Source organism: Moschus berezovskii, chromosome 16 (assembly GCF_049115385.1).
Source record: "Moschus berezovskii isolate FMDL1 chromosome 16, NW_MosBer_1.0, whole genome shotgun sequence".
Lineage (NCBI taxonomy): Eukaryota > Metazoa > Chordata > Mammalia > Artiodactyla > Moschidae > Moschus > Moschus berezovskii.
Genome location: NC_142475.1, coordinates 66,063,731 through 66,081,529, shown reverse-complemented (window position 1 = coordinate 66,081,529; position 17,799 = coordinate 66,063,731).

The following is a 17,799-nucleotide window of genomic DNA, read 5'->3' as shown; positions in this document are numbered from 1 at the left end:
TGATGATGAGAAAGAGAGGATTATAGTCTGTGTGACAATTGCTCCTATACATTAGTCCCCACCTTTGCCAGTAACCATTGTAATGACAAACTTATTGGTTTTTACTCTGTATTTGAGTTTGTGTAATTCCTTTCAAGCAGCATAATCATTTGTTCAACAAAAATTTACCTGATACCTAATATGTGTTTATCAGAGGTCATATAGCAGTGGGAAGCAGAGGTAAGGATAGACTAATAGAAGGAAAATGTATAGCCTTTCGGATAACTCCTTTCTCCTTGGCAGTTCTTTATGTTTATTATGTTGACCCCTCCATCATCAGATTTAATAATTGGATAGTCTGATGACCTTGAGATAACTGTACATCAAAGTGGGTTAGATTTGCTGTGAAAATACAAGCTTGGTGAAGTTTGACACAATACTTGTTTTGCACGTAGTAGTGCTTATTACTGAGTAGTTGTCATGTGCTTTTATGTTTTATGCTAATGTCCTAGAGTATGTCCTTCCAGGATATGTGTTTCTACTAGACTGAATTCCTTGAATCAGAGAATGGATTTCATTTTTGTAATCCTAAACCCTGACACAAAACCTGGCATATGAAGTGTTTATTGATTGGTTTCGGTTGAGGGATAAACGTCAACCAAACCTTTACCAATGGATAAAGTCTACTGAGTTAGGCTGTATATGCTCAGCATGCCCCCAGGTCCCTTTAACACCATTGTTTATCCAGTCCACAGAAACTGGGCTGACTTGGAAATGAAAGTGACTGCCTTGAAAGGCTGGATCTGTCATCACGCTAACCCTCAGTTCAGTTCAGTTCAGTTCAGTTCAGTCGCTCAGTCGTGTCCGACTCTTTGCGACCCCATGAATCACAGCACGCCAGGCCTCCCTGTCCATCGAGTTGGTGATGCCATCCAGCCATCTCATTCTCTGTCGTCCCCTTCTCCTCCCGCCCCCAATCACTCCCAGCATCAGAGTCTTTTCCAGTGAGTCAACTCATCGCATGAGGTGGCCAAAGTATTGGAGTTTCAGCTTTAGCATCAATCCTTCCAATGAACACCCAGGACTGATCTCCTTTAGGATGGACTGGTTGGATCTCCTTGCAGTCCAAGGGCCTCTCAAGAGTCTTCTCCAACATTCCTGTTCCTAAGTATACTCTAATGACTGTGTAACAGTACTCACGGATGTACATAGTTTACTTAACCTTCAACTGTCATCATTTACATTTTTACATAAAACAACTTTAAATAACTATCTTTATGCATAAATTTGCAGGCTTCTCCAATTATTTCCTTTACATAGATTCCTCAGTTCAGTTCAGTCACTCAGTCGTGTCCGACTCTCTGCGACCCCATGAATCACAGCACGCCAGCCCTCCCTGTCCATCACCAACTCCCAGAGTTCACTCAAACACATGTCCACAGAGTTGGTGATGCCATCCAGCCATCTCATTCTCTGTCGTCCCCTTCTCCTCCCGCCCCCAACCTTTCCCAGCATCAGAGTCTTTTCCAGTGAGTCAGCTCGTTGCATGAGGTGGCCAAACTACTGCAGTTTCAGCTTTAGCATCAGTCCCTCCAATGAACACCCAGGACTGATCTCCTTTAGAATGGACTGGTTGGATCTCCTTGCAGTATAAGGGACTCTCAAGAGTCTTCTCCAGCACCACAGTTCAAAAGCATTGATTCTTCGGCGATCGGCTTTCTTCACAGTCCAACTCTCACATCCATACATGACCACGGGAAAAACCATTGCCTTGACTAGATGGACCTTGGTTGGCAAAGTAATGTCTCTGCTTTTTAATATACTATCAAGGTTGGTCATAACTTTCCTTCCAAGGGGCAAGCGTCTTTTAATTTCCTGGCTGCAATCAGCATCCGCAGTGATTTTGGAGCCCCCCAAAAATAAAGTCTGACACTGTTTCCACTGTTTCCCCATCTATTTGCCATGAAGTGATGGGACCAGATGCCATGATCTTTGTTTTCTGAATGTTGAGCGTCAAGCCAACCTTTTCACTCTCTTTTTTCACTTTCATCAAGAGGCTTTTTAGTTCCTCTTCACTTTCAGCCATAAGGGTGGTGTCATCTGCATACCTGAGGTTACTGATATTTCTCCCAGCAATCTTGATTCCAGCTTGTGCTTCTTCCAGCCCAGCGTTCCTCATGATGTACTCTGTATATAAGTTAAATTAGCAGGGTGACAATATACAACCTTGACGTACTCCTTTTCCTATTTGGAACCAGTCTGTTGTTCCATGTCCAGTTCTAACTGTTGCTTCCTGACCTGCATACAGGTTTCTCAAGAGGCAGGTCAGGTGGTCTGGTATTCCCATCTCTTTCAGAATGTTCCACAGTTTATTGTGATCCACACAGTCAAAGGCTTTGGCATAGTCAATAAAGCAGAAATAGATGTTTTTCTGGAACTCTCTTGCTTTTTCCATGATCCGGCGGATGTTGGCAATTTGATCTCTGGTTCCTCTGCCTTTTCTAAAACCTGCTTGAACATCTGGAAGTTCATGGTTCACGTATTGCTGAAGCCTGGCTTGGAGAGTTTTGAGCATGACTTTACTAAAGTGGGAGATGAGTGCAATTGTGTGGTAGTTTGAGCATTCTTTGGCATTGCCTTTCTTTGGGATTGGAATGAAGACTGACCTTTTCCAGTCCTATGGCCACTGCTGAGTTTTCCAAGTTTGCTGGCATATTGCATGCAGTACTTTCACAGCATCATCTTTTAGGATTTGAAATAGCTCAACTGGAATTCCATCACCTCCACTCTCTTTGTTCGTAGTGATGCTTTCTAAGGCCCACTTGACTTCACATGCTATGATGACTGGCTCTAGGTCAGTGATCACGCCATCATGATTATCTTGGTCGTGAAGATCTTTTTTGTACAGTTCTTCTGTGTATTCTTGCCACCTCTTCTTAATATCTTTTGCTTCTGTTAGGTCCATACCATTTCTGTCCTTTGTCGACCCCATCTTTGCATGAAATGTTCCCTTGGTATCTCTAATTTTCTTGAAGAGATCTCATCTTTGCTATTCTGTTGTTTTCCTCTATTTCTTTACATTGATCACTGAGGAAGGCTTTCATATCTCTCCTTGCTATTCTTTGGACCTCTGCATTCAAATGGGTATATCTTTCCTTTTCTCCTTTGCCTTTTGCATCTTTTTTTTCTCAGCTATTTGTAAGGCCTCCTCAGACAGCCATTTGCTTTTTTGCATTTCTTTTCCATGGGGATGGTCTTGGTCCCTCTTTCCTTTACAATGTCATGAACCTCCGTCCATAGTTCGTCAGGCACTCTTTCAGATCTAGTCCCTTAAATCTATTTCTCACTTCCACTGTATAATCATAAGGGATTTGATTTAGGTCATAGCTGAATGGTCTAGTGGTTTTCCCTATTTTCTTCAATTTCAGTCTGAATTTGGCAATAAGGAGTTCATGATCTGAGCCACAGTCAGCTCCTGGTCTTGTTTTTGCTAACTGTATAGAGCTTCTCCATCTTTGGCTGCAAAGAATATAATCAATCTGATTTCGGTGTTGACCATCTGGTGATGTCCATGTGTAGAGTCTTCTCTTGTGTTGTTGGAAGAGGGTGTTTGCTATGACCAGTGCGTTCTCTTGGCAAAACTCTATTAGCCTTTGCCCTGCTTCATTTCATGCTCCAAGGCCAAATTTGCCTGTTATTCCAGGTGTTTCTTGACTTCCTACTTTTGAATTCCAGTCCCCTATAATGAAAAGACATCTTTTTTGGGTGTTAGTTGTAAAAGATCTTGTAGGTCTTCATAGAACCGTTCAACTTTGGCTTCTTCAGCGTTATTGGTTGGGGCACAGGCTTGGAGTTTCCTGGCTGTGGGTGAGGTTGGACGGGTGGCTTGTCAAGGTTCCCTGGTTAGGGAAGCTTGTGTCTTTGTTCTGGTGTGTGGAGCTGGATTTCTTCTCTCTGGAGTGCAATGAAGTGTCCAGTAATGAGTTATGAGATGTCAATGGGTTTGGAGTGACTTTGGGTAGCCTGTATATTGAAGCTCAGGGCTATTTTCCTGTGTTGCTGGAGAATTTGCGTGGTATGTCTTGCTCTGGAACTTGTTGACCCTTGGGTAGTGCTTGGTTTCAGTGTAGGTATGGAGGCATTTGATGAGCTCCTATCGATTAATGTTCCCTGGAGTCAGGAGTTCTCTGGTGTTCTTAGGATTTGGACTTAAATCTCCTGCCTCTGGTTTTCAGTCTTATTCTTGCAGTAGCCTCTAGACTTCTCCATCTGTCACTTCCAAGGTGGTTCCCTCTGTTTTAGCTTCTGTTTGCTGGTCTCTTCAGTGTCTAATTTCCTCCCTGACACTAGGGGGTGGTGGTGGTGGACACTTTTTAAGGCTCACTTGTTCAGTCCTGTTCTGGGAAGGAAGGAACGCTGTAGACAAATATCTCTGGCGTCTGTGGGGAGTGCTCGCAGTGTCTCGGCTACACTGGGTTTGCCCCTGCTCACGGCATGTGTGCTGTCCCAGTCTACACTGAACAGGGTCTAGGTTAGTCTGCCGGGAACTGTCTGAGGCCGGCGCTGGGTTGCATGCACATCCCAGGTCTAAGCTGCTCAGGTTCAGGTACTCGGGTACTCCACAAAGGCTCAGACTCGGTTGGGCCTGCGTTTTGTGCCTTCCCCGGTCCGAGCAGCTCAGGTGACCAGGTGTTTGGTGAGCGTGGTCACTGCGACTTATTGCCTCCCCGGTCCCTGCTGCTCGGTTTTCTTGGTGTACAGCTGGCGCACCTTCTCAGGAGGACGTTGACCAACCAGAAACCCAAGAAGTTTTGGTTAGCGACGAAGCCTGCCTGCAGTTTGGTATCGGATGCCTCTCTGGGGCTGCGGTTGCCCCCTTCCGCCTCTGGCTTCCCTCCCTGCCTGTCCCGGCAGGGGATGGGCAGTCCACAGCCAGCTGGACCTGCTCAGTCCTTTGTTGTGTGAGCAGGGCTGGCGGAGTCTTAGGTTAGGGTTTTTCACCTTTTCGTGGGTTAGTTATCCCACAGTCTGCCCCGCTATCCCCAGTTAGTTCTCTCAGATTGCCCTCGCGGCATTCAGGCCCAGTCCTTTCTCTAAGCAGTTCTGCCAGCTCCTCCCTGCCCGGCCCCCGCTTGCTAATGGCAGATGCGGGCGTCTGCGCTGCTTCTCCCCTGGGAGTTACCGTTGGGCGCGTAATCTGTGGGTTTTAATTATTTCTTTCTTTTTCTCCCGGTTGTGTTGCCCTCTGAGGTTCCAAGGCTCGCCACAAACTCGCCAGTGAGAGTGTTTCCTCGTGTTTGGAAACTTCTCTCTTTTTTAAGCCTCCCTTCCACTTACTCCTTGGAAGGAAAGTTATGACCAACCTAGATAGCATATTAAAAAGCAGAGACATTACTTTGCCAACCAAGGTCCGTCTAGTTAAGGCTATGGTTTTTCCCCTGGTCATGTATGGATGTGAGAGCTGGACTGTGAAGAAAGCTGATCGCCAAAGAATTGATGCTTTTGAACTGTGGTGCTGGAGAAGACTCTTGAGAGTCCCTTGGGCTGCAAGGAGATCCAACCAGTCCATTCTAAAAGAGATCGATCCTGGGTGTTCATTGGAAGGACTGATGCTAAAGCTGAAACTCCAATACTTTGGCCACCTCATGCGATGAGTTGACTCACTGGAAAAGACTCTGATGCTGGGAGGGATTGGGGGTGGGAGGAGAAGGGGATGACAGAGAATGAGATGGCTGGATGGCATCACCTACTCTATGGACATGAGTTTGAGTGTACTCCGGGAGTTGGTGATGGACAGGGAGGCCTGGAATGCTGTGATTCATGGGGTTGCAAAGAGTCGGAGACGACTGAGCGACTGAACTGAACTGAGTTAAATTCACCCATTCCAGTCCATTTTAGTTCACTGATTCCTAGAATGTCAACGTTCACTCTTGCCATCTCCTGTTTGACCACTTCCAATTTGCCTTGATTCATGGACCTAACATTCTAGGTTCCTATGCAATATTGCTTTTTACAGCACTGGACCTTGCTTCTATCACCAGTCACATCCACAACTGGGTATTGTTTTTGCTTTGGCTCTGTCCCTTCATTCATTCTGGATTGATTTCTCCACTGATCTCCAGTAGCATACTGGGCACCTACCGACCTAGGGAATTCCTCATTCAGTATCCTATCGTTTTGCCTTTTCATACTGTTTATGGGGTTCTCAGGGCAAGTATACTGAAGTGATTTGCCGTTCCCTTCTCCAGTGGACCACATTCTGTCAGCCCTTGCTGCTGCTGCTGCTAAGTAACTTCAGTTGTGTCCGACTCTGTGCGACCCCATAGACGTCAGCCCACCAGACTCCCCTGTCCCTGGGATCCTCCAGGCAAGAACACTGGAGTGGGTTTTCATTTCCTTCTCCAATGCATGAAAGTGAAAAGTGAAAGTGAAGTTGCTCAGTCGTGTCCGACTCAGCGACCCCATGGACTGCAGCACAAGAGGCTCCTCCGTCCATGGGATTTTCCAGGCAAGAGTACTGGAGTGGGGTGCCATTGCCTTCACTGTCAGCTCTTCAGTTCAGTTCGGTTCAGTTCAGTCGCTCAGTCGTGTCCGACTCTTTGCAACCCCATGAATCACAGCACGCCAGGCCTCCCTGTCCATCACCAACTCCCGGAGTTCACTCAAATTCTGCCAGGTATAGGCTCTGATCATGGAAATGTTTAATCATTTCTTGGATTGATTGTTTCTTGGCTTCTAAAATAAAGATATTAAGAACATTTAGTTCATGGGTTTGTTAGGATCTGAGATAATGGATGTAATATGCTTGGTGGTGGTTTAGTCGCTAAGGCATTTCCAACTCTTGTGACCCCGTGGACTATAGCCAGCCAGGCTCCTGTGTCCATCAGATTTCCCAGGCAAGAATACTGGAGTGGGTTGCCATTTCCTTCTTAGCATTGCTGATACATAGTAATCACTCAACGTTAGCTGTTGTTACCTTCATAAAGTAACATAAAGAGACCACCGTGGATCTTTGGATTATCTTTGAAAGATTATCTCAGAGACATGGGTGTCCCCTTGAGCCAGTAAAATGGTGCAGTCCTTTTGGTTTTGTTTACCTCATGAACATGAGGGGGCAAATTGGGAGTGTATATAGTAAGCTCAGTATGTAGGCTAATAAAGTAGCACATCATTATTACCAGTTTAGTTCAGTTCAGTTGCTTATTGTGTCTTAACTCTTTGTGACCCCGTGGACTGCAGCACGCCAGGCCTCCCTGTCCATCACCATCTCCTGGAGTTTGCTCAGACTCATGCCCATCGAGTCAGTGATGCCATCCAACCATCTCACCCTCTGTCATCCCCTTCTCTCTCCTTCAGTCTTCCCCAGCATCGGAGTCTTTTCAAATGAGTCATTTCTTCGCATCAGGTGGCGAAAGGATTGGAGTTTCAGCTTCAGCATCAGTCCTTCCAATGAACACTCAGGACTGATTTCCTTTAGGATGGACTGGTTGGATCCCCTTCCAGTCCAAGGGACTCTCAAGAGTCTTCTCCAACACCACAGTTCAAAAGCATCAATTCTTTGGCACTCAGCTTTCTTTATAGTCCAGCTGTCACATCCATACATGACTATTGGAAAAACCATAGCTTTGCCTAGACCTTTGTTGGCAAAGTAATGTCTCTGCTTTTTAATATGCTGTCTAGGGTGGTTATAACTTTTTTTTCCATGGAGCAAGCGTCTTTTAATTTCATGGCTGCAGTCACCATCTGCAGTGATTTCAGAGCCCAAGAATATAAAGTCTGTTACTGTTTCCACTGTTTCCCCATCTATTTGCCACGAAGTGATGGGGCTAGATGCTGTGATCTTAGTTTTCCAAATGTTGAGTTTTAAGTCAACTTTTCACTCTCCTCTTTCACTTTCATCAAGAGGCTCTTCAGTTCTTCGCTTCCTGCCATAAGGGTGGTGTCATCTACATATCTGATGTTATTGATTTTTTTTTGGCAATCTTGATTCCAGCTTGTGCTTCATCCAGCCCAGCATTTCTCATGATGTACTCTGCATATAAGTTAAATAAGCAGGGTGACAGTATACAGCCTTGATGTACTCCTTTCCCTATTTGGAACCAGTCTGTTGTTCCATGTTCAGTTCTAACTGTTTTTTCTTGACCTGCATACAGATTTCTTAGGAGGCAAGTCAGGTGGTCTGGTATTCTCATCTCTTGAAGAATTTTCCAGTTTGCTGTGATCCACACTGTCAAAGGCTTTGTTGTAGTCAATAAAGCAGTAGTAGATGTTTTTCTGGAATGCTCTTGCTTTCTTAATGATCCAGCAGATGTTGGCAATTTGATCTCTGGTTCCTCTGCCTTTTCTAAACCCAGCTTGAACATCTGGAAGGTCACCGTTGAAGACTGGCTTCGAGAGTTTTAAGCCAACTTCATGTACTGTTGAAGACTGGCTTGGAGAATTTTGAGCATTACTTTGCTAGCATGTGAGATGAGTGCAATTGTGTGGTAGTTTGAGCATTCTTTGGCATTGCCTTTCTTTGGGATTGGAATGAAAACTGACCTTTTCCAGTCCTGTGGCCACTGCTGAGTTTTCCAGATTTGCTGGCATATTAAGTGCAGCACTTTCACATCTTCATCTTTTAGAATTTGAAGTAGCTCAACTGGACTTCCATCACCTCCACTAGCTTTGTTCGTAGTGATACTTCCTAAGGCCCACTTGACTTCACATTCCAGGACATCTGGCTCTAGGTGAGTGATCACACCATTGTGGTTATGTGGGTCATGAAGATCTTTTTTGTACAGTTCTTCTGTGTATTCTTGCCACCTCTTCTTAAGATCTTCTGCTAGGTCCATACCATTTCCGTCCTTTATGGAGCCCATCACTGCATGAACTGTTCCCTTGGTGTCTCTAATTTTCTTGAAGTGATCACTAGTCTTTCTCATTCTGTTGTTTTCCTCTATTTCTTTGCACTGATCCCTGAGGAAGGCTTTTTTTTTTTTTATCTCTCCTTGCTATTCTTTGGAACTCTGCATTCAAATGGGTATATCCTTCCTTTTCTCCTTTGCCTTTTGCATCTTTTTTTTTTCTCAGCTATTTGTAAGGCCTCCTCAGACAACCATTTTGCCTTTTCGCATTTCTTTTTCTTGGGGATGGTCTTGACCACTGCGTCCTGTACAGTGTCATGAACCTCCATCCATAGTTCTTCAGGCACTCTATCAGATCTACCCTTGAGTTTATTTTTCACTTCCACTGTATAATTGTAAGGGATTTGACTTAGATCATACCTGAATGGTCTAGTGGTTTTCCCTACTTTCTTCAATTTAAGTCTGAATTTGGCAATAAGGGAGTTCATGATCTGAGCCACATTCAGCTCCCGGTCTTGTTTTTGCTGTCTCTATAGAGCTTCTCCATCTTCGGCTGCAAAAGAATATCAATCTGATTTCGTTATTGACCATCTGGTGATGTCCGTGTGTAGAGTCTTCTCTTGTGTTGTTGGAAGAGGGTGTTTGCTATGACCAGTGTGTTCTCTCGGCCAAACTCTGTTAGCCTGCTTCGTTTTGTACTCCCAAGACCAAATTTGCCTGTTACTCCAGGTATCTCTTGACTTCCTACTTTTGCATTCTGGTCCCCTATAATGAAAAGGACATCTTTTTTTGGTGTTAGTTCTAGAAGGTCTTGTAGGTCTTCATAGAACCGTTCAACTTCAGCTTCTTCAGCATTCCTGGTCAGGGCATAGACTTGGATTACTGTGATATTGAATGGTTTGCCTTTGAATGAACAGAGATCATTCTGTCAGTTTTGATACTGCATCCAAGTACTGCATTTCGGACTCTCTTGCTGTGATGGCTACTCCATTTCCTCTAAGGGATTCTTGCCCACAGTAGTAGATATAATGATCATCTGAGTTAAATTCACCCTTTCCAGTCCACTTTAGTTCGCTGATTCCTAAAATGTCAGTGATCCCTAAAACTCTTGCCATCTCCTGTTTGACCGTTTCCAATTTGCCTTGATTCATGGACCTAACATTCCACGTTCCTATGCAATATTGCTCTTTACGGCATCAGACTTGACTTTTATCACCAGTTACATCCACAACTGGGTGTTTTTGCTTTGGCTCTGTTTCTTCATTCTTTCTGGAATTATTTATCCACTGATCTCCAGTAGCATATTGGGCACCTACTGACCTGAGGAGTTCATCTTTCAGTGTCCTATCTTTTTGCCTTTCCATACTGTTCATGGGGTTCTCAAGGCAAGAATACTGAAGTGGTTTGCCATTCCCTTCTCCAGTGGATCACATTTTGTCAGAACTGTATTAACTAAAAAAGATGTACAACTTGAGAGTTGTGAGTTAAGTTTTATTTGGGGCACAATGAGGACGCAGCCCAGGAGGCAGCATCTCAGCTAGCTCTGAGAGACTGTTCCAAAGTGGCAGTGGGGAAAGTCAATATACAAGGTTTTGGTGAAGGAGGAGTTCAATACCATGAAGCACTCAATTTATAAAAGGTTTTTTGTTAGTCATGAGGGTCTGATATCACCATGAAGGGATGTTAATGCTTCTCTAGATATGAAAAGATGCAAGGATTGAGATCATAAAATCTGTTCCTAAAAACATCTAAAGGCCTGTCCCACCAGATTCCCTGGAGCATAGAGTGCCTCACTCCACCCTGAACTCCCTCAGGGATTGTTGAAGGTCACCAGCTATGGCAGCATGGTGTTCAGTCTCCATAGAGGCAGGTGGCTAATGCCTTTGTTGTTCAGTCATTGGCAATGCTCTTGGTAAGTGCCAATTTGTAGTTGACATCTCCATCATGACCCATCTGTCTTAGGTGGCCCTACATGGCATGGCTCAGAGTTTCATTGAGTTAGACATGGCTGTGGTCCTTGTGATCAGATTGGGGGCACTGAGTGCAGCAGTGCGTGCATGGGACCTTTTGAAGGAGGTCACCATTACCTTCATTGCCTCCACCATAGTTTGGTCTCAGGTCAAACAACAGGGAGGGAACACATCCCTGCCCATCAACAGAAAATTGGATTAAAGATTTACTGAGCATGGCCCCACCCATCAGAATAAGACCCAGTTTCCCCCTCAGTCTCTCCCATCAGGAAGCTTCCATAAGCTTCTTCCCTGATGGTTCAGTTGGTAAAGAATCGGCCTGCAAGGCAGGAGACCCCAGTTCAATTCCTAGGTCTGGAAGATGCCCTGGAGAAGGGATAGGCTACCCACTCCAGTATTCTTGGGCTTCCCTGGTGGTTCAGCTGGTAAAGAATCCACCTGCAATGCGGGAGATCTGGGTTTGACCCCTGGGTTGGGAAGATCCCGTGGAGAAGGGAAAGGCTACCCACTCCAGTGTTCTGGCCTGGAGAATTCCATGGACTATATGGACTCGCAAAGAGTTGGACATGACTGAGCGACTTTCACTTTACATAAGCCTCTTATCCTTCTCCATCATTCTTATAATATGGCAGATACTTGGGCAACTGCTGCCTTTTCTGTTTAAAAATTATCCTTCCTTTCACTCCCCTATCTCTTTCACTTCATCTTTGTTCTCTTTTACCTCTCTCTGGCCCTAATCTCTCCTGCTTTGTCCATCGGTATTCTAACTCAGGCTTTTTCCTGCCCTTTATTTTCTTCCCCTTCCTTTTTCCTCCTTCCCTTCCTAGTGAAGTAGGAATCAAGTCAAGACTAAGGGTGGTTGAAATGTTTGGTTATAAAGATAACAGAATCTTATATTCTGGCAACATAATCTTGTTATGGAAACAGAATCTTGGTAATCATGACATTGTGGACATGTAGTCACTTACAAACAGAGATAGCTTATGGGTTCTGAGACAGGTAAGTTGCTGATCTAATATTGCTTGACTGGTAAAATCAGTACATATTCTAGGATTTGACACAGTGAAGGATTAAGTGGAAGCCTTGGGTGCAAATTGATCATGATTAATTTTGACCCATGCTAAGTCATACAAATATATGGTTAAAGAAAATATTAGCTGGTGAGACTGGTAAACACTGATAAAAAAATTTCCTGTTAAAAAGTAGCTTACCTTCTGATCATTAAATTAATACTTGCTAATTGTAAAATATACAAAGAACTATGGACTTCCCTTATAGCTCAGTTGGTAAAGAATCTGCCTGCAACGCAGGAGACTGGGGTTCGTCTCATGGGTTGGGAAGATTCCCTGGAGAAGGAGATGGCAACCCACTCCAGTATTCTTGCCTGGAGAATCCCATGGATTCAGAGGAGCCTGGCAGGCTACAGTCCATGAAGCCACAAGAGTTGGACACAACTGAGAGACTAAACCACCAGCATGAAGCAGGAATGTGCAGTGTAGGGAATATAGTCAGTAACATTGTAGTAACTTTGTACGGTGACCGATGGTAACTAGACTTATGATGATTGTTCCATTGTAGGTTGTACACCTGAAGCTAATATTATATGAGAAGTATAATTCAATAGTAAAAGAACGATCTGATTTTTCCCTTGTGCAGCGCTAGGCACAATTCCAGTACTTGTTACTGGCAGCTGTTATAAGAACTAGGCCCAGAGCCTGGAAGTAAGTCCCATGGTTGAGGAAAAGACTGGCGCAGTTAGTTCCCTATTTTCCCCTGATTCAGAAAATGAAGTGCATTCCAGATCCAGTATGCTAAGGTCAATTCAGTTTCGGCACATTGATGAGGATTCCTTTGTTTCTAAAATTGATATTGAGGAAAAAACAGAATGGAGGCTTATGAAGATATCCAGTCAGACTGTTCAGAAGAATAGACTCCTCCTCTTTACCATCCTACTGCTGTCAACCAATCAGTGAAAAACTTGTATTGTCTGCTGCAGGCATTAGTGTTTTACTAAGAGAAGAAAAGGGGGAAAAAGTGTGAGAAAAGGAGAAAAGAAATGTAAGGTGTGGTTATTGCCACTTACAGTTAGAGGTCATACCTGGTTATTCCTGCTAACCATTCTTTATTTCTTATGTTTATTTGGCTGTGTCAAGTATAAGTTGTGACATATGGGATCTTCATAGCGTCATGGGCAATCTTTCCTTGCGTCGCCTGGGCTTAGTTGTTCCACAGCATGTGGGATCTTAGTCTCTGGACCAGAAATCAAACCCACGTCCCCTGCACTGCATGGTGGATTCTTAACCACTGGATCACAGGGAAATCCCATTCTTACTTTCAACCTTCAGCTTAAAAGTAACTTCTGTCAGACCTTCCTTGACCCCTAGGTTAGTTTATATCTTCTTACCCTCCAGAGCAACATGTACTTCCCTTTTTTTTGGACATATATGACACTCATCTCACACGCTAGTAAAGTCATGCTCAAAATTCTCCAAGCCAGGCTTCAGCAATATGTGAACCATGAACTTCCAGATGGTCAAGCAGGTTTTAGAAAAGGCAGAGGAACCAGAGATCAAATTGCCAACATCCGCTGGATCATGGAAAAAGCAAGAGAGTTCCAGAAAAACATCTATTTCTGCTTCATTGACTATGCCAAAGCCTTTGACTGTGTGGATCACAACAAACTGTGGAAAATTCTGAAAGAGATGGGAATACCAGACCACCTGACCTGCCTCTTGAGAAACCTGTATGCAGGTCAGGAAGCAACAGTTAGAACTGGACATGGAACAAGAGACTGGTTCCAAATAGGAAAAGGAGTACGTCAAGGTTGTATATTGTCACCCTGCTTATTTAACTTATATGCAGAGTACATCATGAGGAACGCTGGGCTGGAAGAAGCACAAGATGGAATCAAGATTGCTGGGAGAAATATCAGTAACCTCAGGTATGCAGATGACACCACCCTTAAGGCTGAAAGTGAAGAGGAACTAAAAAGCCTCTTGATGAAAGTGAAAGAGGAGAGTGAAAAGGTTGGCTTGAAGCTCAACATTCAGAAGACAAAGATCATGGCGTCTGGTCCCATCACTTCATGGCAAATAGATGGGGAAACAGTGGAAACAGTGTCAGACTTTATTTTTTGGGGCTCCAAAATCACTGTGGATGCTGATTGCAGCCAGGAAATTAAGACGTGTACTCCTTGGAAGGAAAGTTTTGACCAACCTAGATAGTATATTAAAAAGCAGAGACGTTACTTTGCCAACAAAGGTCCGTCTAGTCCAGGCTATGGTTTTTCCCGTGGTCATGTATGGATGTGAGAGCTGGACTGTGAAGAAAGCTGATCGCCGAAGAATTGATGCTTTTGAACTGTGGTGCTGGAGAAGACTCTTGAGAGTCCCTTGTACTGCAAGGAGATCCAACCAGTCCATTCTAAAGGAGATCGATCTTGGGTGTTCATTGGAAGGACTGATGCTAAAGCTGAAACTACAATACTTTGGCCACCTCATGCGAAGAGTTGACTCACTGGAAAAGACTCTGATGCTGGGAAGGATTGGGGGCGGGAGGAGAAGGGGACGACAGAGAATGAGATGGCTGGATGGCATCACCGACCTGATGGACATGAGTTTGAGTGAGCTCCGGGAGTTGGTGATGGACAGGGAGGCCTGGCGTGCTGTGATTCTTGGGGTCGCAAAGAGTCAGTCACGACTGAGAGTCTGAACTAAACTGAACTGAACGACATCTTTAAGCCACCCTGAGGTGGCTCAGTGTTTACAAATCCTTCGGCAAGGAAGGAGATGCAGGAGAGGCAGGTTCAGTCCCTGAGTCAGGAAGATCCCCTGGAGGAGGAAATGGCAATCCATTCCAATATTCCTGCCGCAACAATCCCATGGATAGAGGAGCCTGGTGGGCTATACAATCCATGGAGTTGCAAAAGAGTCAGACATGACTGAGCATGCACACATGCCTGACATCTTTTATTACCTGTTTGCTGCTGTCATCACCATTAAATCCTGTGCTGTGCTCACCACTTTACTCACATCAAGCATAGTGCCTGACATAAGTTAGCTACTTGATACATATTACCTACACTGAATTGGCTTGACCTGTACTCTAATTATGGCTGGATGAGCTGTATTCAAGGAGAGAAAAAAGGTGGAGGCAAAATTCCAAATTAATATAATTGGCTCCATCATTTGCAACTAGAATTTGCAAAAGATTACCTAAGTGCTGAGGGAATGTAGAACAGTTAAGTGAGTGGCCGAAGTCTTTTTGGACAAGGTGCATGGTGAGCAAGAAAGTTTTGATCTTATGTGTTTCTAATGTGTTACAAACCATTAGTGAAAAGGGAGTTGTTCAGTTTGGTACAAAAAAAAAAAAGATGGAGTAAGGAAAGGTTGTATTCAATACATTGAAAAATGTGTATTATATACCATGTGCAGAGAATACAGCTGTGAATAAGACGGTCCTTGCCTTAAGAACTAAATCTCTTGAAAAGGTGTAAGTCAATAATTGCAATACAAATTATTGACTGTTATGACAAACAGGTAATTATGAAAACTTGAAGAATAAGAGATATTAATTAATTTGGGTCTTAAACAATGGATAATTGAAGAGAGGAGGAAAAGGCTTTTTCCTGCAATAAGAATAGCATTTGAAAAGGCAAAAGTGTAATAAGCCTGTCAGGCCAGATGGCGCCAACGGAGATTCCAGAGGTGATTAAGCAATGAAATGAAAAGACCAAGTGTGCTTTTTGTTTGTTTTAAAGATTAAATCTTTACCTTAAAGGAGAAAAAATTACATTCTGGTCAGACATCGGTAGGTTCTTGAGGCAGACTTCCTGGGCTTGGTTTCAGGCTGTGCTTTCTATTAGCTGTGTGACCACTTCTTTGTACCTCAGTTTGCTTGTTTGTAAAATAGGGTTAAAAATAGCACCTGCCTGATAGTGTGGTTGTGAGGACAAAATTAGCTACTATATGAAAAAAATAATTGTAGAATGCTGCCCAGACTGTAAAAGTGTCTCTGGTGATTTTGAAAGTAGTATTACTTTCTGCCAGTCAGGGTGTGATTTTGTCATATTTCATTGCCTTCGCCTCAGGCTTGAGTGACAAATTTTTGTTTCTGAATAAGTGCAGCCAGGCCAAGGACTTCCCTGGCAGCTCAGTGGTAGAGAACCTGTGGGTGAATGTAGGAGATGTGACTTCGATCCCTGGGTCAGGAAGATCTCCTAGAAAAGGAAATGCAACCCACTGCAGTATCTTGCCTGGGAAATCCCAAGGACAGAAGAGCCTGGTGGGCTGCAGTCCATGGGGTTGCAAAAGAGTTGGATACGACTTGGCGACTAAACAAGCAGCAGCAGCCAGGCCAAGATGCAAACATACCTAAGTGATGGTTATGTAACATTAAATTTGGAAAGCACTGTTTTTCAGAATGTGCCCTATGTGAGGATCACAAATGCTCTTTTTGCCTCCAGGTTGAAAGTGGATTTTGGACTGTACACATATGGATAAGGTGACTTTCAAAAGATTAAAAAATTACCTACTTAAAAAAATTTTTACTTAATAAGGAAAAAAAATCCTCATGATAATTTCTAATTAAGTAGCAATCATTCTGGTGATAACTGTATTTGCTTCTACAAGAGTCAGCTGACCAAGCCTTCTGTCATTTTAGCAGTATAGGAACTCATAGTTACCAATAAGCAGTTAAGTGAAGAATTATCTTCAGGAAAGCAATTTCCCACGTTAAACTGATTTTCTTGAGTTCTTTCTAATTCCATGTGTCTTTCAAGCAGCTGAATTTGTTGATAGCAGAGAGGAATTGTCAAGGAAAGTCTTGGTTTTATAATGGAAGAAAGGTAAAGTATATTTACCTTGTATATTTACTCTGATCTTTCAGAGTATTGGGGAAACAAGATTTGGAGACCAGGAGTTTAGCTTTTGGTTTCATCACTTATAAACTGTGATTTGGCCAAGCCACTTAAACCTCTTTAAGTTTCATGTTTGTTATTTTTACAATCCAGGTAGTGAAGAAGGAATTCATAGGGCTTGGACTCTTAGGCCTGTTCATGCTGATCATGCTCGGCCACCTTTCCAATGGACTCTCAACTCTTGTGTTTAGTGCCTAGAAAACGACAACAGAAGGATAAGACCCCCTCCAGAGAGGGGAACCTTGAAGATCGTATCTAGGTTACTCATCGCCTAAGAGAAAACATACACTAATCACCCCTTCCTCCAGACAGGCGGTAAATTTTTCTGTATCTATCGGAGTGTAACCTTGGGCTTATTATTGGCTGACTGTTTGTTTGAGCACATGAGCACATAGAACGTGAATGATGGGGTTATTACTGGGGTTGTATTTTCCTTGGCTTATGTAAGTCTCAAGGAATTTGTAGTGGTGGGTTCAGACACATACACATGAGGTATAAAAGATTTTCACAAATGTTGGTTGGGGTCCTTGGCTAAGAGGAGACTCTCCCTTGGGCCTGCATGTGTAATAAACTGCACTTTACTATCTGCATTGTCCTTCTGAGTGAGTTTCTTTCCTGGAACGTGTGGCTACAACATTAGTTTTGAGTGTCAAATGATCCCCGTGAAAGTGTTTTGACACATAATTATTTCATTAACAGATAAAACATATTTGGGTTGAAAAATGGTGACAAGTACTATACTTGTATAAACTCAGCAAACTGCCAGGAACTTTAAATTTCATGAAGATATTGCCCTATCCCTTCAGAGATTTGACTGACTTTTGACTTCTTCAAGGTCCCGAGCCTGGTTAGTGGCAGTCAGAGTCTAGGTCTTCTGATTTCTAATCACCTAGTCTTTCCACTGTCATTCACCGTTCATTCAATATAGCTTTATGGACGATAAATGCAAAAACATTGTGCTAGCTGCTGTGGGTGATTGATTTATCAGATGTAGATTCTCCTCTCAAAGAACACAGAAACTAGTGGGGTAATAGCCATAAATGTATAGTCAGAAGCTGGGACGATAAGGTATGAATAAACTATTATG